The sequence below is a fragment of the Notamacropus eugenii genome, chromosome 5 (assembly GCF_028372415.1).
Source record: "Notamacropus eugenii isolate mMacEug1 chromosome 5, mMacEug1.pri_v2, whole genome shotgun sequence".
Classification (NCBI taxonomy): domain Eukaryota; kingdom Metazoa; phylum Chordata; class Mammalia; order Diprotodontia; family Macropodidae; genus Notamacropus; species Notamacropus eugenii.
This window is the reverse complement of record NC_092876.1, coordinates 353,092,830-353,105,217: the sequence shown is the minus strand read 5'-3', so window position 1 is coordinate 353,105,217 and position 12,388 is coordinate 353,092,830. Positions and strand designations below refer to the sequence as shown.

Sequence of the window (12,388 nt, the reverse complement as noted above, 5' to 3'; positions counted from 1 at the left end):
TAAAAAGTGGAGTTGATGGTAAACATAATTTCAAATTATTGCTGAAAATGTTTTAGCTCCAATAAAAGCACCTTATCCAACCCAGATGCCTTTATCTGTGTCACATTATCATGACCAGAACTTGTGACTTTACTGCTAGGTACAGGCTAACTATGATGAAACAAAATGCTAAAGCAGGATGAAGATTCTACTTCAGAATCCAATAGAGGTCATAGATAGCACAAATAGCCTTGATCATTTTTAGGAAGGACAATCTCAATAGCTTTGTAAATCTGTTATTTTAGTTATGATTCTCCGTCTTCCACCCCCACCCCCCAACAGCTACTTCTGAGCTTTAATTAATACTACATAGTACCACTGACTATAAAGAGAAATTTAGAATACACAGAATATAATTAGCTCTTTTCTTAATGTCTAGGATATTAGGATGTACATGTCATTTCTTAGAAAAACTACCAAGAAATCTCTCACCATAACTGCCTAAGAATCAAGTTTTACATTTTAAAGATGACACACCCTGAAGCAAAGGACTTTAAAACCAGAATGGGACACCAGTTTAAATAAAGACTTAGAGGGAAGAGCTCCACCTGCTGAATTAGTTAAATCATTCTTAGTATCTAAGTATTGCCAATTACCTACCCTCGGCTACAAACAAGTTCTAACCCTGCCTAATTGGTAAAGTATGAAAAGATTATAGTGAAAGGTGGGTCAGCCACACACTAAGACTTTGAGCCTCATGTTATTTTGGGTAAGGTGCCAGTACTATGCATTCTTTTCTCAAAGGCCCTTCTCCTTCCAAGCCTCCCCCCCACCAACCTCATCCCTCCAAAACAAAGCTTTTCATATTTAGATATTAGAGAACACTGAGATGTGACTGCTTTTATGTGGGGAGCAAAAGGAGCAAGTTGGTTTGTGAGGGGAAAGTTCCAGACTTGGTGCATCTGTTAGAGTCTAAGCAGTACAGGTAAAGCTAGTTAGAGGAGAGAAGAGCTCCTGGCTTGGATACTCTCTAGGTAAGTATGTAGTCTTCGGATTTACTCTGTTCTCTCCAGCTGTAGATTATTGTTGTGTCACTGGGAATTTGCTATGGCATCTGAAGATTATGGGGATATGCTTCAGCAAGTCAAAAAAAAAGTCACAAACAAAAAAAAATGGGGGTGGTATTTTAGTGAAAAAAAAGTGCTTATCTCACTAGGGAAGGAAGCCTTTGCAACACATCCCACAAATTTTCTTTGGTATTTCCTTGTTCTCTGATCAGAAAAGTCATCACAACATCTTGAAGGGGGAATAGTTGTGATGGGGGTAGAAGAATGATCAAGGGAGCAACGAAGTAGAAATGATTTCTCATACTTGTTTGAGGGCTTTCTAGGAGGTAACAAATTTATGTGTTTTTTAAAAAAATGATACTGAAGCTATAATTTAAATAAAAAATTGAAAATGACTTCTAGTTGGTTCAAGGAAGGATTTTAAACAGTAACAAAATGACAGGAAAAATTCAAACTCTATTAAAAGGTAAACATGTTATCAACATATAGATTTAGAATGTGGGCACATTTTAAGATCATAAGCATACATTAAAAACTGACATAAAGATAAATTACTAGATTTAATATAACTCAACAAATATTTGCCCACGTATGCAAAAACTTATATGAATGCAATAGTGTGGAAATTTTTAACTGGGCCAAAATCAACAAAATATAAAGTTGGGCATAAATAATAACCATGCCTCATTTTATGTAATAAAAAGAATATATAAATACGAATATGCAAATGTTTCTTCATATAAGTCATACCTGTTTAAGGTAATAATATCAGGTACCGTAGCTGTTAGAGAATCAGACTTTTGACTTTTTAAAAATTATGTGATTCAAATTTCAGCTTTAACCTATGTATTTTCTGTTTTTTGACTTGCAATTTTTTGACTAGTTTTAAAGCACTAAAAGAAAAACAAATTATTAAAACGTTGCATTCCTATTAGTATTTTGTCAAAAACTCCATTTCCACTTATTAAATTGTTCAGACCTCAAAAAACGGCTAATTGGATTTTCTTCAAGCTTTAAGACAACTTCACCCTTCAGTTGAGAACAAGTATGAGAAATCTCACCTCAAAAGGTAATTTGTTTGGAAACTTATAAACGCCTGAAAAGGGGGTACGAGCACAAAAGCTCTATCTCTGTCATGATTATAATGCCATAGCTAATGAATGAGTACATTCTGGCAAGGATAAATAAAAAATTGCAATGACTGATAGGGGCAGCGCAAAATTAGAGAAAGTAACCAAGTGAGGAAATATCATATAGAGTTAATAGAGATAAGGCATTTTGAAAAAAGAAAACTTATTTAAAATTACTAACAGAAGAGTATATATTCCAGCAAAAAAAAAAAAAAAAGAAAGAAAGAAAGAAAGAAAATAAAGAAAATGCATGTCTCCAAAAGCAGCCAGGCTACATATTGAGCCAGAGGAAAACCTGCTTCTTTTGTCTTAAGAGAGCCCTTTTGGATTCCTGGCAGGGTAAAAAAAAAAAAAAGAAAAACAAAAAAAAAAAAGATTACACAAAAGATACATGTGTTCCTATTCTGGTATTATGCAGGCCCACCTAGATTTAGCTTTCAATTCCAGATGAGATCAGGCATGTTCAGACTAGCACATCTCTGCTCTGTTAAGCACATAGCTTGTGCCACTTCAATGACACATTCCTGTCTCCCCAAATTTTTTTGCAATAGATGCCTTTAAAAAATCTGCAAAATTCCTATCTGAGTTGATTATCTCATTTACTTAAAAAAGTCCTTGCCTACTGTGCTAACACCAAGTTTTAAAGTTAATGAGGTTACTTCTATACAAAAGGAAAGTTGAATAGTACTTACCCTAAGTATAACGTGCAAGCAAGCTTTAATAGGGGAATATACTTTTGCTATATGGTATCTAAGAGGGTGTCCAGCTTTAAACCTCAGCTCTTTCCCTTCTCCTTACTGGAAAGCTGAGTAGCTCTAAGAAGGCTCATACAAACCAACAGCCTTACCTGTGGCCATTCAGAACATTGCACTTTGGAGTGTGTTAAAAACTATGAATAAAGTCACATACAGCGCATGCTCAGCAAACAATTGGAAAAAAAAATCATAAATTTTTTTCAAAAACAAATTTCTTCAATTGAGGCAAAACTAACATTTCTAATTTATGCCAGGCTTAGCGTTTGAGGGCAAAGCTGTTTTCAAGTTTTCTGTTGCCTAAAAAAGGGTTGGAAAAATGTTAACTGAACAAAAAAACAAGTTATCTCTCTCTGTCTCTCCCCCCAACCTTGGATATCCCTAAAAAGGGTACAGTGGGTTTTCTTCAAAGTTTCAACATTTTAACTCAGACTAAGATAGTGTATAAAAATTTTCTACCCGGAAAAAGACCATTTCAAAGAAAGTTGAAAGGAGCTACAAATTCTGGGCTCTGAGAGGAAAATATTCATCTCAAATTTAATTGAAATACTGTTGTTGTCACACAAAAATGACTCCTTATGCAACTACAAACATATGCACATATTGGGGTTAATGTGGACATGATGAGATTTCAATCTAGAAATCTTTTCTTTTTTTCAAGTTGAAATTTGATTATTGTAAATTTGGGGGGGAAAAGCACATGGCAAATTTCAGATAACCGAACAATAATTTCAGCACAGTTCATTCATTTTTAATAGTAGGCATAGTGGAGAGTACAATTACATATCAATTAGCTAAACGGCAGATTATAAAAATAAAATTTTTATAAAAGAAGGTTTTAGATTATTAATTGCGGCAGGAATATCTATGTCATCCCTGACTCCAAATTCCTCTCCTTTTTCTCCATTAACAACTATAAGCATTTCATTTTACCTTCTATCCCCAAATCTTGCTTGAGCAGTAGACATCACAGTGCTTATCTGAATCTCTTACCTAATTCTTAAGTCACTGAAAGAATTTCAGCAGCTGACAATTTTCAGTGGTGCTCATCTGGACACAGAAAAGCCCAGCAGACAGATTACTCACTATCCACGAGGCTTTCAAGTTCAGCAGATGGGGCCAAAAAAAAATCAATTTTTAAAAAGTTTATAAAAGTGAAAGTAATCCTGGATAGGTTGGAAGAAGTTGATTATACCCTGAAAGTCCTTGCAGCCCGACACAGGTGTTTCCTAACTTACTCCACTATGAATGCTGACGAGGAAGAGGGTTGTTAAGTGGAGGACATGGGACAGAGATAATATAAAAGGGATTTTAGAAATATAGCTTGATGATGGATGTGTTTAAAAATGGACTGAAGAAAGGTTAAAATGGAAATTTCTTTCTGGCAGATGATTAAAACAGTATATTGAAATAATTAAAGCTTTTTTCTTAAATGAAACATCAGTAGAACAGAACAAAAAACAGGAGATAAAGAAAATGCACGCACACATATGCACATAAGGACAGACACAACTAGCGGGTGAGGGGAGAAGGAAATTAAATAAAAGAAAACAAACAGAATCCTAACAGGCCATTCTCCTAAAAGGAGTCCAAATAAAAAGTCATATGATATCTGATAGTGCAGGACACGTCGCCAAGAACTGGAGCGGATTGCCTACAGGAAGAAAGAGCCAGTGTGTTCCTGCTCAAAGAGCTTTTCTTTCCTCATTCTCTATTTTTTTTTTTTTTTTTTTTTTGCTTTTCTCCTCTACTGTGAATGTGTTACTCTCAGGTCAGGTCCATGAAGAATCCCAGAAAGACAGCTATCATCTTTCACTGTACTTCTGGCAACAGAGACAGCTGATGGAAGATACCTTCTAGTTGAGATCGAGAGTCTGTGGAGTTCTAAGTACCAACTCTCTCCCCTTATCCCTTTTCCCTGACCCTCTGGTCACATTAAAAAAAAAACCAAAAAAAAAAAACCAAGCCTATCAGCCTACAGCAACAAAAGAGTTTCAGGAGGAAAAAGGAGCTCTTGCTTCCAAATGTGAAACTTTACAGTCGGACTTTCTTCTCTTCTGCTTTGTTGACTTTCTTTGAAAAGTGCTGCCCCTCCCCCAACTCCTTAAGCAAAAATAAAAGCACAGCAAACAGTTCAAAAATATATTTTTTTAAAGTCTGAAAGTGACAGAACTCTGCATTCTCCTACAACCCTGGGAAAAAAAATCATACTTCTAAAAGCAAGCCACAGGGGAAATTTTTATATTTTTCAAAAGTTCTCCCAATTCTAACCTCTTTAAAACTCCTAACACTGGCCATCTATCTTTTTCGTTCTGAGGGTCATTACTGAGTTAATGAATATACACACAGTAAGGTTTCCCCCAAAGACTCCTCCTTATCAAGTTACTCTTAACATAAGACACTCACACTTCCCAATCAGAAGGATATTCTGACTATGCGTTTCACTGTGCAATGTAATACATTAGATTCTCAAGGAATAGTTACATAAATGTATTATATAAATGTGTAAAAATATGTTTATATTTTTTCCTCCATTCTTGGTCCATCTCTCCAGGGATGTTAATACATTTTCAATGCATAGAAGGGAGGGAAAGAGTTTTGGTATCCACAAAACAACTGTCATAACTGCTTTCTGCATGGTAAAATAGTTATCTCTAGTTATATTATTTCATATAACACATGTTTGGGATATAGGGGGAGAAGGCTATGACATGTGTGAGTTGTCATATTGTTATGTGTCTATTATACACTTTTAAATATTTTAAAATGACAAACAGGTAATATATAGGGAAGACTTAGAAAAGTAAGATTTTCTTAAGTTTGTGATTCAACAATGTAGAAGCTTGAACCTCAGTTATAAGTACAAATATACAAAATATACTGAGTATGGAATTGTGGCAATATTTTTCTACATACTATATATGATTAAAATTTCAGCATCTTTTTCATTGCTGGAGCATTAATTTGTAAATTAGGCTGGTCTGTTTGTTAAAATGAAAATACTGAAGAAATATTTAAAAAAAGCAAATGGATGGAAGTATAAATCTAAAAACAAGTAGAACTATTTTGAAAGCCTAACAGAAGTAAGCATATTAAGGACAGAGAAAGCAGTCTCTCCAGAGGTGTGTTGTCATTTAGGCAATTAGGGAGAAACTAAAATAAAAATACCCCTACCTCCTACCTTAAACAACAGATACAATGAACAAGAGATGCCTTTTAAGCAAATGGGCAGAAAAACTGATATGAATGGATGGATATACCTCTCTTCTGAATTTTGGGAACCTTAAGATATGATCAACTTTTTACCTAAGTGGCAGAAGTCACAGTGGGCTCTCTCCACTGTGACTTGATTTTCTGCCTAGCTTTTCTTTTCCTCCACAATATTTTGGAGAATTAGGAAAGGTAGAGAAGTGAGGCAGTGATATAGGGGTGAGAGAAGCTTCATCCTGAACAACTTTTATTGTGAGATTAAAAATAGCATAAACTCAATATAGGAACGGTTGGATTTAGAGAGATTATAAGAGAAATGAGCAATATAAAAACTCAAATGATCTTCCCTCTTTTAAATTTTACATATTTTTGAGGGGGGGAGGGAAGATAACTGAATGTCTTTGTGTCTCTATAGAGCCAATGTTCTGCTCCCGTCCCTTTTAAGGAAAAATACTAATAAAAATAGAAAAACATATATCAGACATTAAGCTCACTCCCCCCCATCACCCCCCACCCCCTTTCTTTTGTAAAGAACTCTTTGTTCTCTAGTGAAAATGCTGAAAAATCCCCGGGCAGCGACTCCCTGAAACAAGTGCAAAACACTTAGAGGCTTTTGGGCTGGCTGGGAGCCAGAAACCCTCCCGCTGTCTGGTTAGGAGGAAAAAAAAAAGGGAGAGAGGGAGAAGAGAGAGAGGGGGAGAGAGGGATAGGGAGGGGGAGAGAGGAGAGTGTGAGGGGAGAGAGGGAGAGAGAGAGAGAGAGAGAGAGAGAGAGAGAGAGAGAGAGAGAGAGAGAGAGAATTGGAGCTTCCTTTAATAGACATAGGAAGCAGCTTTTTTTCTTTTCTTTTTTTTTTTTTTTCAAAACTGGCGGTCAAGCGTTAAGTAACTCCCTTCTCAATCCACCTGCTAGAAATGAACTTGGGTAACCCCCCGGGGGTGCACAAAGACAGAGGAGACAGTAACATATTCCATACTCTTCTTCCCCCCCACCCCCCCGCACTGCTTCCATTCTTTCTACTTCCATCACATAAATGCCCATAGCTTCTTTCCTCCAGTCCCCCGACAGCCCCCCACAACAAACATAGCAAAATACAAGCTAGGTCTCCCCCCTCCCCGTCCGTCCATTTCCCCCTCCCAAAAAAACCAAAAAAACCAAAAAAACAAAAACCCAACCGCTTCCATCTCGGTTGCGACATGGTGATAAGGGGTAGCGAACATCTCATACCTGGTGTGAATGCTAATCAGTCAGTAGTTCTCCTTTTCCCAAGACAGGGAACTGTTTCCTTCCAAATTTATTAGAACCTCCTCCACTGCCTCTTTGAAAAACCTTCTTTGTCACCCTCTCCCAAGTCCCGATACTTCTTTAAAAAAAAAATGGCTTCGGAGCTCCTTCTATTCTTGATATTGATTCTCTCTCTCTCCCCCCACCCCTCCTCCTTTCTCCTGTCTCTGTCTCTTCTGAGTGGTCTATTGATAAGTCCCTGGAGGCACTGGGTCAGCCTGCCCGTAGGAAACCAGACACAATGCACAAATCTCCGAGTGCCATTCTGCCATCAGCAAGCAGACCACGTTTAGGAGAGAGAGAGAAAAAAAAACAGTAGAGCAAGAGACGGGGGGGGGGGGGGGGGGGGGGGGGTTGAGAGAGGGAGAGAGGGAGAGGGAGAGAGAGAGAGAGAGGGAGGGAGGGAGGGAGAGAGAGAGAGAGAGAGAGAGAGAGAGAGAGAGAGAGAGAGAGAGAGAGAGAGAGAGAGAGAGAGAGAGGAGACGGAGAGAAGGAAGGAGTGTATGAGAAAAAAGACTGATTGGAACAGGAGGAGGGAGTGAGAGAGAAAAGGAGAGGGGGAGAGAGAAAGAGAGAGAGGGAGAGAGAGAGCGACACTGCCAGTCAGGTTAATCATCCCTACTTTAATTAGCTGTTCGGCTTAGACATAAAACAATTGAATTTGAATGATCTGTCAGCAGGCTCGGCTGAACCAAAGGGGAAAAGCGAATATTACAAAAAGACTGTTGGTGTGTTCTGATAAGCAATACTGCTCGTACCGACAAATCCTCAAAGGGGGAACTATTAAAACTTACAACCAAACAAAAAGTACAAATACAAATGGCATTATATGAAGGCCCTCTCTAAAAGATGGAATTTCCTCCTTTTCTTTTATGAACCAGAGATGTTTATGTGCAGGTGCAAATGTATAAAGGAATACAGGGAATATATGAAAGTTTATTAACGATGGTCGAATCTACCAGACAGAGGCTGCAGAGACAAGACAGGTACAGACTGATACTGAATCTAGATCTTAGAGGTAGATGGATGCTTCGGTCAGCTATCAACTGAGACAAATTCTGTGAGCAGGCAGACAAGCAGACAGATTTCAGTCACAGTACACTTGTCTAAAAAGGCAAAAGTTCTGATGTAATAAAAGGTGCAAAACAATCTATTCATTCTACTATTCACTGGTTGCCCTCCAAGATGCAGGTAAAATGGATTAATCCTAGTGACAAACAGTGCAGGCAAAACGCTTCATGGCAGACACTGGAGACATTTAAAGCATTACAAAGGATGTTAGAGGGAAAGGCACCTTAAAAATGATATCATCTAATCCCTGCATTTTACTGATGAGGAAATAGGTCCTGAGAACTGAAGCAACTTGACCAAAGAAACAAACCCATTTAATGAGACTGCCCTAGAACCCAAGTCTCCTAACACCCACTTCAGTGCTTCTCCCATTTTGTTCATTCTGTGGTCTGAAATTTTGAGACCTACAAGACAAAAAGGTAGGGGAAAACCTTCTTTGCCTTAGAAAGAATGGGACAGTTGTTCCAAAAAGAGTTTGACCATCCTTCCAATTGCCTTTCCAAACTATGATCTCTTCCCTTACTTCAAGATGTTAAAATAATTGAGTATAATGACTTTTTTTTGGTGGGGGGGTATGCTGGTGTTAGGGAATTATGTCACATTCATGAGTCACATTCTAGAGCAAATCAGTAAGACCAAAGAATATTATTGCTCTCAGAGATATATAACTTGCATCCCATTCCAAACTTGCCAAGGTTGGTGAACTAATCTATAACAGCCTCACTCGGGGTTCATAATCCACTCTATGAACATCTATTGTACGTCATCATTTGAAGAGATATGGATTTCCCATACAAGCTAATTTCTAAAGTATGGGAACACTGTAGGATGAAAGAGATAATCCTTTAGTCTTAAATCACCGACAAGAAGATTGTGTACCTAGAAGACCAGCTGTGGGCAACTTTAGCTATATTTCGATTGCTAAAAAGCTAATAGAATAGCAATAGCAGAAATGCTATTTGCCCATGAATTTAAAGTTATCTTCTTTGGTCCATGTGACAGTTTTTCAGTCAGGATCCTCTTCCAGAGAACAGCTAACTAAAGGCCCAATTTTAAAAAGATGGGAGCATGGAGGAGAGGGTTTACAAGGTACAACTTGCTTTAGTAAAGAAAGTGGGTCATCTGGTGTTATTAGAAATTGGAAAGATTAAGTCCCTTCTCCTAGGATAGGAATTATGGTACATATAAAAGAAAGATAGTGCTTTCAGCTCTGCTGCAACAACTCAATTGTTTCTCAGGAAAGGAAGAGGGGGAAACTAGAAAAACTGGGCCGCAGGAGTATGCTTAAAGGGCAAACAATCTAGGACGAGTCAAAGTCACAGCAGCGTGGATTATGAGCAAATCAATATATTCAACAGTGGAAGTGACATGACTAAGGTAACATGACTAAAGTAAAATTCAATTGATTCTGAACAACAACAAAAAAAGAGTGTCTGATGTTGGGTAGATACAACCTAAATCTTGATGTAGCTTCAGTAGAGAATATAACAGGTTAGAAGTTTGCTGCAAATGCATATCCAGACCATGAAGATTCCAGGTGGATGCTACATTTAAATAAGTACAGCTTTATACTTGTTCCCCGTTAACAAAGTGGGAACTCGATATATAAATAGAACTCTATTGGAAAGAGAGAGAGGAGAGAATTAAAAAAATTCAAGACTCAAGATTGCTTGAGTCCAAAACTTCTAGTACCATGTCCTCTATCCACAGTATTTTAATTTCAGTTCTAAGGAATAACAGCAAATATTTTGTTGAATCATCAAGCATTATTTTGCTCTTCAGTTGCATAATTGTGAGTGTGAGACCTAACATATAGGGCATTCTGTTGCAGAAAAATAAATAACACAAGAAGAGATGGTCGTGATCACCCAGGACAGTTACATATTTGATGATATTTTTAGCACTATCAGGGTAGTGTTAACATATGGGTTATTAGTTGGCTTAATTCCAGTTTGGATAATTACATCATGTCTCTTTAATTTTCCCCTGAATATGGCATTCTTCACTTCCTGTCATAAATGTTTGTGTACATTTTCAAAGCATATGTACACACATATACACACAATCATGTCTGAAGCTTGCATAATTATTAAGAATATTTGGAAATGAAATAAAGGTAACAATCTAAATCTAAGATTTTGTTAATTAGTTATCAAATGAACACATTTCTAAACCACTTCCTTGGTCTCGTTTCTTTTAATGGGCAGATATCTCAAGAGCTGATGATATCCTTATAAGCTTGTTTCCTTTTAGTACAGTACACAGTTTCTAGTACAAAAATCAGCACCAAGAACTATAGATTTTTAGAGTAGAAGTTAAGAACAGTTCCAGAACTGATTAACTACTTCACCTTATAATTTTCAGAACATTTATTAATCCAATTATTAATTCCAAGCTTGCTTGGAAACCTTTTCCTTTCTTACTTAGTATTCTTATTACTATAAAGAAATGGAAAAGGAAGCCCAATTTAATAAGCTTAATTAGAAAATTTTGGCAAAAATTATAAGCAAAATATAAACAAAAACAACCCAATCCCTTCTATAGAAGAACACGGGCCCTCTAAACCAGGGACTCTACCTAACTTATGCCAAACATATGGTAGAAAAGTGAAAAGTTCAACCAATCATCCAGATGTTTGTTGTCAGGTAGACAAGACATTTAAAATATTGAGTTACTTTCCTGTCTTCAACCAGCTATTCTGACATCATGTACTCAAAACCATAGCATTAGAATCTTTAGGGAGCCTTTTAAATCTTTTCTTAAAGAAGAAAGTGAGGAATTCTAACAGAGGATCATGACATATCTATTTGGGTGAAGAACAGAAAAGCGTAAGTTATTTATCTTTTCTAATGAAAGCCTACAGGTTCAAATAAGAAAATGAAAAAATATCATAAAGAGGAGAATGTAGGGTTAATTTATTTACTATGAATGATGCTTATTAGACTTCGGCATTAGTTCAAGAATCCATGCCTATTCTGCACAGAACAGTAGAATGCTGTAATTCAAAATATGGTGTGATCTGCTTTCCTTTTGAATCCCCTCTTTTGGTTTAACTCTGAAAGCCTTTCTTCATATGAACTTCATTCAAATGATTCTTCCCAGCTCTTGGTAAATTACCTTCTAAAGTTGGTGTTTCTGAGATGATCCCTAAAACTTTAAGGAGACTTAGCATTATCCTATTCCAGTCTCCCTCTTGGCACCAACACCCATGCCCCTTGTACCTGAAACAAGCTTCCAACCAATGTATACCAACTTTTCTTCCACCTCTCTGGCTCTCCTGATAATGACTGCCATCCTTTGTTCTGTATGGTTCTCTTTATAAGTATATCACTCATACCATGAGACCCTAAAGCTCCTAGAAGGAAAGTCTCTGCTTGGCATGTTTCATTTATTGTCCAGAGTCACATACATCTGTGGTGGTAAAGAAAACTTATACTAGCTAGAGGCAAGAATAATTGATCATCTTGGTTTACACAAAGAGTTGCAATTTAGTCTCTCTTAGTCTCAATTTTCCAATATGTAAAAGAGGTAGAGTACTTTCCTAAATCTAGCAAGTTGAAACTTAAAGACAAATGATATTATTGGCTAGCATATAGAAGAACTAAGTGGTAAAAGGAATTATTACTGGCAATTCTAATTTCCCTTTTGGTTATCTTCCTCAGAATTATTGTTGAGTTGAGTATTCCTGGATGCTAATTGATAAATTTATGAGTACAAGGAAAACTGGTACATAATGACTATTTGAATTGTCCTTATGTCATAAAATAGTTCCTCACCTAACATTCAAATGGCCCACAGCCATATTTGCACATATATAAAATATATATTACATATAAACAATATATGATATTATACACATGACTATATAACATAATATAATCTAGTGTATTTAACA

The 12,388-nt window shown here is 36.8% G+C and overlaps 1 protein-coding gene across 50 annotated transcripts in view; it reads right to left on the bottom strand.

The window, feature by feature from the left end:
- The window catches only part of ZBTB20 (zinc finger and BTB domain containing 20), a 1,002,935-nt gene that overhangs the window by 162,909 nt on the left and 827,638 nt on the right, over positions 1–12,388 (bottom strand). For 4 of the 50 annotated variants that reach the window (XM_072616784.1, XM_072616782.1, XM_072616785.1 and 1 more), the window contains exon 1: positions 7,366–7,735. The exons of the other annotated variants lie outside the window; for them this stretch is intronic. The gene's annotated coding sequence lies outside the window, so the exon portion shown is untranslated. Of the gene's footprint in view, positions 1–7,365; positions 7,736–12,388 lie in introns of those variants that run through there. 50 annotated transcript variants of the gene reach the window in all.